Source organism: Aythya ferina (assembly GCF_964211825.1).
Source record: "Aythya ferina genome assembly, chromosome: 11".
Taxonomy (NCBI): domain Eukaryota; kingdom Metazoa; phylum Chordata; class Aves; order Anseriformes; family Anatidae; genus Aythya; species Aythya ferina.
In genome coordinates, this window is record NC_140307.1 from 22178749 (window position 1) to 22188764 (window position 10016).

The 10016-nt window shown below is 45.8% G+C and overlaps 1 long non-coding RNA gene across 1 annotated transcript in view; it reads left to right on the top strand.

The window, feature by feature from the left end:
• Positions 1 to 7378, top strand: part of LOC311442451 — a 45148-nt gene extending 37770 nt beyond the window's left edge. The window contains exons 7-9 of the long non-coding RNA XR_014696654.1: positions 4203 to 4268; positions 4355 to 4628; positions 7048 to 7378. This is a non-coding gene — a long non-coding RNA (uncharacterized lncRNA). The remainder of the gene's footprint in view (positions 1 to 4202; positions 4269 to 4354; positions 4629 to 7047) is intronic.
• The last annotated feature ends 2638 nt before the right edge of the window (positions 7379 to 10016 follow it).

Below are 10016 nucleotides of genomic sequence, written 5' to 3' on the forward strand. Positions count from 1 at the left end.
CACATACCCTTACACTTACCCTTACTCTTAAACTTACACTAACCCTTACCCTTAACTAAATCTAACCCTTACACTAAACATCATCCTTACCCTTACCATTATCCCTTCTCTTACCCTTATCCTAAACGTTTCCCAAACCCTTACCCTTACATTAAACCTAACCCTTACCATAACTCTTAACCTTATCCTTAAACTTAACCTAATACTTACCCTTCCGTTTCCCTCACCCTAAACCTAAAATTAGCCTAACCATTACCCTAACACTTACCCTTACTCTAACGCTTACCCTGAACTGTACCCTTACACTTCCACTTACCCACTTAAGTGTAAGAGTTAGGATAACGTTAACCTTAAGGGTGACCCTTTAGCTTATCCTTAATGTTTATGGTTAGGTTAAGAAAAAGGGTAATGGTTTGGTAAGGGTAAGGTTAAGGGTAATTTTACGAGTAATTGCTAGGGTAAGTGTAAGCGTAAGTGTACATGTAAGTGTTGTTGTATGGCTTATGGTAAGGGTAAGGTCAAGGGTAAGGTTTATGTTAAGGGTAAGCGTAAGGGTAAGGGATAGAGTAAGGGTAAGGGTAAGGTTAAGGGTAACGGTAAGGTTAAGGGTACAAATATGTGTTAGGGTATGGGTTATGGTATGGGTAAGAATAAGGGTAAGTGTAAGGGTAAGGGTCAGGGTAATGGTAAGAGTAAGGGTTAGGGTTAGGGTAAGGTTAAGTGTTAGGGTAATGGTTAGGGTTAGTTTTAGGGTTAAAGTCAGGAAAATGTATGCGTAAGTATTAGGTGAATGTTAAGGGTAAGGTTAAGGTTAAGAGTAAGTGTAAGGTTTAGGGTAAGGGTTAGGGTTAATGTAAGGGTCAGGGTAAGGGTTGGGGTAAGGTTTAGGGTAAGGGTTAGGTTACGAATAAGTGTTAGGGTAAGGGTAAGGTTAATGGTAACCGTAAGTGTAAGGGTAAGGGTTAGGGTAAGGGGAAGAGTAAGGGGAAGGGGAAGTCTAAGGGTCCGGGTCAGGGTAAAAGTTAGAGTAAGGGTTAGGGTTAGGGTTCGGTAAGGATAAGTGTTAGGGTAATGGTTACGGTTAATTTTAGGGTTATGGTGAGGGAAACGTAAGGGTATGTATTAGTTTAAGGGTAAGGTTAAAGTTAAGATTAAGTGTAAGGTTTAGGTTAAGGGTTAGGGTTAGAGTAAGGGTTAGGGTTAGGGTTAGGGTAAGGGTTAGGGATAATGTAAGGGTCAGGGTAAGGGTTGGGGTAAGGTTTAGTTTAAGGGTAAAAGTAAGTATAATGGTAAGGGTAAGAGTGAAGGTTAGGGTAATGGTTAGATTTAGGTAAGGGTGAGGGTTCGGGTAAGGTTTAGAATTAGGCAAACGGTAAGTGCAGCAGAAAGGGTAAGGTTTAGGATAAGGGTAAGTGTTATCATAAGGGTAAGGTTTAGGGTTAGCTTAATAGTAAGGTTAAGGGTAATTGTACGAGTAATTGCTAGGGTAAGTGCAAGCGTAAGTGTACATGTAAGTGTTGTTGTATGGCTTATGGTAAGGTTTAGGTTAAGGTTAAGGTTTATGTTAAGTGTAAGTGTAAGGGTAACGGAGACAGTAAAGGTAAGGGTAAGGGGAACGGTAAGGTTAAGGCTACAAGTACGTGTTAGGGTATGGGTTATGGTAAGGGTAAGGGTTAGGGTAAGGGTAAGTGTAAGGGTACGGGTCAGGGTAAGGGTTAGAGTAAGGGTTAGAGTTACGGTTAGGGTTAGGGTAAGGGTAAGTGTTGGGGTAATGGTTAGGGTTAATTTTAAGGTTAGGGTGAGGGAAACGTAAGGGTAAGTGTTAGTGTAATGGTTAAGGGTAAGGTTAAGAGTAAGTGTAAGTTTTAGGGTAAGGGTTAGGGTTAATGTAAGGGTCAGGGTAAGGGTTGGTGTAAGGTTTAGGGTTAGGGTTAGGTTAAGGGTAAAGATTAGGGCAAGGGTAAGGGCATGGATAAGGATAAGTGTAAGTGTTAGGGTAAGGGTAATGTTAAAGGTAACAGTAAGTGTAAGGAGAAGGGTTAGGGTAAGGGTAAGGGTAAGAGTATTGGTAATGATAAGGGTGAGGGTTACAGTAGGGGTAAATGCAAGGTTTAGATTTCGGCTAAGGGTAAGTGTAGCAGAAAGGGTAAGGTTTACTGTAAGGTTTCGGCTTAGGTTAAGGGTAAGGGTAAGGGTAATTGTACGAGTAATTTTAGGGTTAGGGTAAGGTCAAGTGTTAGGGTAATGTTTAGGGTTAATTTCAGGGTTAGGGTGAGGGAAACGTAAGGTTAAGTATTAGGTTACAGCTAAGGTTAAGGTTAAGAGTAAGTGTAAGGTTTAGGGTAAGGGTTAGGGTTAATTTAAGGGTCAGGGTAAGGGTTGGGGTAAGGTTTAGGGTAAGGGTTAGGGTTAATTTAAGGGTCAGGGTAAGGGTTGGGGTAAGGTTTAGGGTAAGGGTTAGGTTAAGGGTAAGTGTTAGGGTAAGAGTAAGGTTAATGGTAACCGTAAGTGTAAAGGTAAGGGTTAGGGTAAGGGTAAGAATAAGGGTATGGGTAATGGTAAGGGTGAGGGTTAGGCTAAGGGTAAGTGTAAGGTTTAGATTTAGGCTAAGGGTAAGTGTAGCAGAAAGGGTAAGGTTTACGGTAAGGGTAAGTGTTAGGATAAGGGTAAGGTTTAGGGTTAGGTTAAGGGTAAGGGATAGGGTAAGGGATAGGGTAAGGGATAGGGATAGGGTAAGGTAAGGGTAAGGGTTAGGGTAACAGTAAGGGTAAGGGTACGGGTAGAAGGATGTGTTAGAGTAGGGGTTATGGTAAGGGTAAGGGTAAGGGTTAGGGTAAGAGTAAGTGTAAGGGTATGTGTAAGTGTACGGGTCACTGTAAGTGTTAGAGTAAGGGTTATGTTAGGGGTAACTGTTAGGGTAATGGTTAGGGTTAATTTTAGGGTTAGTGTGAGGAAAACGAAAAGGTAAGTATTAGGTTAAGGTTAAGAGCAAGTGTAAGGTTTAGGTTAAGGGTAAGGGTTAATGTAAGCGTCCTGGAAAGGGTTCAGGTAAGGTTTAGGGTTAGAGTTAGGTTAGGGTTAAGTGTTAGGAAAAGGGTAAGTTGTATGTATAAGAATAAGTGTGAGAGTAAGGGTATTGGTAATGATAAGGGTGAGGGTTAAGGATAAGGTATAAGAGTATTTTAATTTTTTAATTCAATTAATTTTACATTAAAATTTTTTAATTTAATTAATTAATATTTTAATTGTACGAGTAAATGTTAGGGTAAGTTTAAGCGTTGTTGTATGGCTTATTTTAAGGGTAAGGTTAAGTGTTAGCGTAATGGTTATGGTTAATTATAGGGTTAGGGTGAGAAAAACGTAAGGTTAAGTATTAGCTTAAGGTTAAGGGTAAGGTTAATGTTAAGAGTAAGTGTAAGGTTTAGGCTAAGGGTTAGGGTTAATGTAAGGGTCAGGGTAAGGGTTGGGGTAAGGTTTAGGGTAAGGGTTAGGTTCAGGATAAGTGTTAGGGTAAGTGTAAGGTTAATGGTAACCGTAAGTGTAAAGGTAAGGGTTAGGGTAAGGGTAAGAATAAGGGTATGGGTAATGGTAAGGGTGAGGGTTAGGCTAAGGGTAAGTGTAAGGTTTAGATTTAGGCTAAGGGTAAGTGTAGCAGAAAGGGTAAGCTTTAAAGTAAGGTTTAAGGTTTAGGGTTAGGTTAAGGGTAAGGGTAAGGGTACGGGTCAGGGTAAGGGTTAGAGTAAGGGTTTGAGTAAGGGTAAGGGTAAGGGTTAGGATAAGTGTAAGGGTGCAAGCAAGGATTAGGGCAAGAGTAAGTGTAAGGGTAATAGAAAGGGTTAGGGTAAGTTTAAGGGTAAGGGAAAGTGTTAGGATATGTTTTAGGGGAAGCAGAAGGGTAAGGGTTAGGTTAAGTGTAAGGGGAAGGGGAAGGTAAGGGGAAGGGTTGGAGTAAGGTATAGGGTAAGGGTAAGGTTATGGTTAAAGGAAAGAGTAAGGGTAAGGAAAAAGTAAAGGTAAGGATTTGGGTAATGGTAAGGGTGAGAAGGGTTAGGGTAAGGGTTACGGTAAGGGTTAGGTAACGCAGTGTACAACCTGGGACGTCACACGCAGAGCTGCCTCTGGCAAGGTGAGTGAGGAACAGATGTAGCAGTTGTTGTGTTGTAGGTCTCACTGTTCCTCTAAGCATCCCCTCTGTCTTTTAGAGGTGTTGTAGCTGTTTGAAGAGGGTAGATTGAAGCATCTGCCTCGGGGGCTGGTAAGCGGCAGAGGTAAGGGAGCAGATGAGAGTAATTTACCTAGTTGTGCTGTGTCTTTGGATGCTGCATCGGCCTATGCGTTTCTTTTTCTTTCACAGGTGTCTCGCACAGGCTCAAAGGAGCAAACTGCACTCTGAAGAGCTGTGTAAGAAGAGGGGCTGGTCATGAGCTGGGTTGGAGCAGAACGACCAAGTAGCACAAGGTGACTATGAAAGGTGTCCGTCTTGCTTTGCAGGTGCCGTGGCAGGCTCTCCACAGAAGTGGATAAGGATATGAGATAAGGCCAGAGAGTGACAAGGAGCGGCACGTGCAGGGATGGTTTTGAAGCGCTGCGGTGGCTTACTCTTCTGTTCATCAGGTGCCACAGGCAAGGTGGGTTGTAACATCAGTCGTTATATTTGCATGAAAGCAGTTCACTTGAATGCCACAGTGCATCTGAGTAGGGTGTTCTAGCAGAACAAGCTTGTCTGGCACAGCGGTGCCTGATGGCAGTGTGTTTCCTCAGGTGAAGAGGTGCCTGAAGCCCCATCCTATCTAGCCTGCACACAATTATCTGAGAATGAAAGCTGCTTTCCAGTAATTCAGAAAGCCAAGTTACGTCTCAGCCTTGAGCATCTCGGGCTTTTGGGCCTGTCTGTAACATTTGGCACCAGCACTAATACTTTTTTTGGCATATGTTTAGCGTTTGGGGCCTGTGTCTGGGATTTGGGCCCTGTCTCGAACCAGTGGGGCTTTGTCCTGGGTTTTGGAGCCTGCCTCTAGAGTTCAGGGCCTGTGATTAGGCTTTTGGGGTCTGTGTCTGGGGGCCGGTATCTGGGGGCAAGGGGGGAGCTGCTTGTAGACCCTTGGGGCCAGCATTGAGGGGGTTGGGAGCTGACTCTACACCTTTGGGGCCTGCTTCTGGGGGCGGGGGGGGGTTGAGACCAGCATCTGGGGGAGGGGTGGGAGCTCTTTGTATTCCTTTGGAGCCTGTGTCGGGGGGTGGGTGAAGGGGAGGGTTGGTTGGGAGCTGCTTGTACACTGTTGGAGCCTGGGTTGAGGGAGGAGGTTTGGAGCTGCTTCTACACCTTTGGGCCTGGCATCGGGGGTAGGGTGTTGGGTGCTGGTTGTAGGGGCCTGTGTTTGGGGGGGGGGCTTGGGACCTGCGTCTGGGGGAGGGGTGGGAGCTGCTTGTACACCTTTGGGGCCTGCATCTGTGGGGGGTCAGGGCCTGTGTCTAGCGGGCTGGGAACTTCTTGTACAATGTAGGAATCTGTTTCTGCAGGGTGGCTGGGAGCTGCCTGTACACTGTAGGGGCCTGTGTTTGTGGGGGCCTTGGGGGCCTCCCTCGGGGGGGGGGGGGGGGAGGGTTGGGAGCTGCTTGTATAGGGTAGGGGGCGTGCCTGGCAGGGGTTGGGAGCTGCTTGTAGAATTTGGGGCCCTGTGTCTGGGGGGGCGGTTGGGGCCTGTGTCTCAGGGGTGTTGGGAACTGGTTGTACACCTTTGGGTCCTGTCTCAGGGGGGGAGCTACTTGTACACTTTTGGGGTCTGTATTTGAGGGGGGTTGGGAGCTGCTTGTGCACTTTTGGACCTATGTTTAGGCTGGTTGGGAGTTGCTCATGCATTCTAGGTGCCTCCCTTTTGAGAAGGGTTGGGGCCTGCATCTGTGGGTGGTTGGGAGCTGCTTGTACACTATAGGGGCCATGGTCTTGGAGGGGGGTCTGGGCTGTTTATACACCTTTGTGGCCTGTGTTTTGGGGGGGGAGGGGGGGCCTGTGCCTGGGGAAGTTGGGAGCTGTTTGTTCACTCTAGGAGCCTCCATTTGGGGGTCTTTGGGGCCTCCCTTTGAGGGGGAGGGAGTTGGGAGTTGGTTGTACACCTCCGCATCCCGTGTCTTGGGGGGGGTGGGGGGAGTGGGACCGGTCTCTGAAGGGGCGGGTTGTGAGCTGCTTGTACACCTGTGTCGGGGGGAGGGTAGGGGGGTTGGCGGGGGTCGGGTCTGGGTCTTGGGCCAGTGTCTGGGTGGAGTCCAGTTCTTGGGAGGGGGTGGTGGGGTAGGAGCTGCTTGTGGGCAGTTGGGGTCTGCATCTGGGTGTGGTTGGTGCCTGCTTCTGTTGGCAGTTTGGGGCCTGCTTGTAGACTTGTGCAGCCTGGGTTTGAGGGCTTTTCTGTAACGTTTGGGGCCTGCATTTTTGCTTTGGGATGCATCTTGAGCTTTTGAGGCCTAGCAGTAGCATTTGGGGCCTGCATCTGGGGCTTTTCTGTAGCATTTTGGTTGCGTATTTGTGATTTGGGGCCTGTATCGTGGGTTTTGCCTTTTTTGTAGTTTCCATCTTTGTGTGTGTGTGTTTCGTTGTTGGTTGTCTGGGGTTAGGGGCAGTTTGGGGTTTGGATTAAGGTCAGTGTCATTAGCGTTAGGGGGTTGATAATAAGGGTTAGGGTTGTGGTTAGAGTTGTTAGGTTTAAGGGGAATAAGGATTTCAGGGTAAGGGGATCAAGGTTGTGGGAATAAAAATGTTGTTTTTGCGCAGTTACATCCTGTAGAGGGAAGGAAGGTGGTATTGAGATATGCTTGCAGTGATAAGACAGCTTAACAGTGTGAAATGAGTTCATCTGATTCGTGTCAATATGGAACAATGCTAGGGCCGCATGATATGATGAAAAGTCTGAGAAAACCGGAGTGGTTAATGTATATAGTTCTTGTATCTTGCAAAGGAATGGTCCAGCAATTCGGGTCAATAGGGGATAAGAGAACAAAGGGGTTTCAGAAAAACTGCTAACTTTTACAACTCTTGATGGGACACTATGCAAGTGTCTGCCATCCAGCCAAGATGGACAAAGGAGATGGACAAGAGAAAAGCCTGGGAGGAAGACTACGAGCCTTCAGTACGAGCGGCCCCCAGAGGGACCACCGGAGACTGATAACGCCTGCACCAGTGGGAGGGTTTGGATTCTGGGAACTAATTAGAATAACCCTGCCTTTTGTAGAAGTAGTAATGAATATGTATTAGCCTAGCAGCATAAAAACCAGCCGCCTGATGTAACTTGTGTGCGTCTTGGTGGAGCAGAGACTCCTGGCGCACCCAGCGCTGCTTGCTTACCTCTATTCATTTAATAAATTGTAAATTTCAATTGCAATCCTATTTGGGACCCAGTCATTTATTACAAGTGGGCGCTCGTCCGGGAGGGCTTTGGTTCCTGATTTCTGGTTTGATCTAGGAGAGGCACCCCCACCATTTGGTGGCTGCTGTTTGAGTCAGGTCGGAACTCATGGCATCTTGAACCTGAATAAAGGTAAGCAAAGTTTCTGATTCTTTTTTTCAGCTCCCTTGCCAGCTGCAGCACTATATTTTGCCCGTAATTGTGTGTGTGAAGATCCGAACGAAGATGACGGAGTCGTAAGCATTTAAAGCGTATACCGTTTGGTTGGGTGGGGTTCGGTTGCCTGTGTGTGTAAGAGTGTGACTGAGATGGAACTTAGTTCCGAAGCGATTGTGGAGGTCTTCTAACCGCGGTTCCAATCTCCCGCGAGGGACTTGGCCGGTGAAGGACCGAAGGGATTCCTATAGGATTTGTGGGTGTGTGATAGGTCCTCGACCCCCTGCAAGACACTCTTACTAAGGTAACCAAGGGCTGTGGGAATTGCCAGAGTAAAATTCCTAGATGGGTCAGACAAAATCGAAGACCAGAGACCAGAAGAAAGGGAGCAAATTACCAGTCATACCACCAGAAAGTCCATTAGGAATAACGATTAGAAATTGGAATGATAGGGACCCCAGAAAAGGAAAAAGTAAATTAAAAATGGTCCAGTATTGTGTGACAGAATGGCCAAAGGAGCCTTTAAGACTACATGTCTTTTGGCCTGTTTTTGGATCCTTCGAAGACTGGATTTGCCAGGCCTTAAATATCCATGTTAATTCAAAGGAAGCTTTTAGCCAGGAAGAAAGTGATTATGCAGGATTATGGATCAGGAAGACTTCAGGTCCTTTTCCAGCCTCAATATTTACACTAAAAGCAGGTAAGAAATTTGAAGAACAAGAAGAACATGAAAAAGAAAAAGAAGATAAACGTGAGCCGTTGGATAAGCTACCACCTCCATATCCTAACAATCCACCCCCGGCGGCTCCCCCTCCGGTGGCTGTGGTATCGCCACCAGTACCACCGTTGCCCCAGCTTCCACCACCAACAGCACCAGAATTAGACCGACCTCCGGCCGCATGCAGGAGAAGTAGGACGGATGTATCTGAGAGGGCTTCTCTATATCCCTTAAGGGAGGTAACTGGTGTATAACTGGTGCGCGTCTTGGTGGAACAGAGACTCCCGGAGTACCCAGCACTGTTTGCTTACCTCTATTCATTCAGTGAATTGTAAACTTTGATTGTAATCCTATTTGGGACTTTTATTTATTATAACAGACAACCTTGTAAAACGCAGACAACCAGAATCCTTACAGCAATTAGGTGGAAATCACGGCGTAAGAAACATTACCACCTCAAAGAGTAAAAACCTCAAAAGAAATGTGACTTGTAACAGGCCAGCAGCTGTGTATTTTCTGTGAAGCACCAGCTAGATTATGAACCTTGAATAGCACAGTTAAAGGGGAAACAGGGGAGGGTCCCGGTCCTCGGCAGAAAAAAAAAGTGTATAAACTGTGTATGGAATTAGTAGGCACCCTCCTGCTTGTGGGACACCCGCCATTGTAATCTCGAATAATAATGCTACTGTACTGAGATCCTCGACTCAGCCTATGCTATTTGCTACAGATTGATTCAGGGTTTTAAGGTTTCAGGGATTGGGCACTAGGGTTGGGTTTCAGGGTAAGGGGTTTCAGGGTTTATGTTTAGGATTTTAAGGTTTTTAGGGTTGGAGTTTTAACGGTTAGGGTTTTAAGGGTTTGGGGGTTAGGGTTTTAAGGGTTTCAGGGTTAGCGTGTTAGGGTATTAGAGTTTTTTGGGTTGTAGTGTTGATATGTTTTTTAGGGTTAGAGTCTTAAGGTTTTATTTTTGGTCAGTTATTTACGGTTAGGGTTTTAAGATCTTTTTTTTTTTTTTTTTTTTTTTTTTTTTTTTTTCAGGTTAGTTTCTCCAGGGCCAGGGTTTTGAGTATCCTAATTTTGGGGGTTTGGATTTTGAGCATCTTAATTTTGGGGGTTAGGCTTTTGTGTGCCCTAATTTTTTGGGATCGGCTTTCAAGCATCCTAAGTAGTTGGGTTAGGGTTTTGAGCATCTTAATATTTTGGGTCTGGGTAATGAGCATCCTCAGTTTTCAGGATAGGGTTTTGAGCATCTTAATGCTTCCAGGATAGGGTTTGGAGCGTCCTAATGTTTTGGGTTGGGGCTTTGAGCGTCCTAATGTTTTTGGGTTAGGGTTTGGAGCGTCCTAAATTTTGAGGATAGGGTTCTGAGCATCTCAGTGTTTCCAGGATAGGGTTTTGAGCGTCCTAAGTATTTGGGATAGGTCTTTGAGCTTCCTAATGTTTTCCGGATAGGGTTTGGAGCATCTTAATGTTTTGGGTTTGGGTTTTGAGCGTCCGAATGTTTTTGGGTTAGGGCTTGGAGCATCCTAATGATTTTGGGTTAGGGCTTTGAGCGTCCTGTTTTCGGGATAGGGTTTTGAGCGTCCAAAGTTTTTGGGTTTGGGTTTTGAGCGTCCAAAGTGTTATAAGTTGCCCCCTTAATTAATTTTCAGAGAGCATTGTATTAATCATAGAAAGGAATTTATTGAGTAAGCAAACATCAAGCAAAACAGCACTGGGCAGCCGGGGAGTCTCAGCTCCGCCAA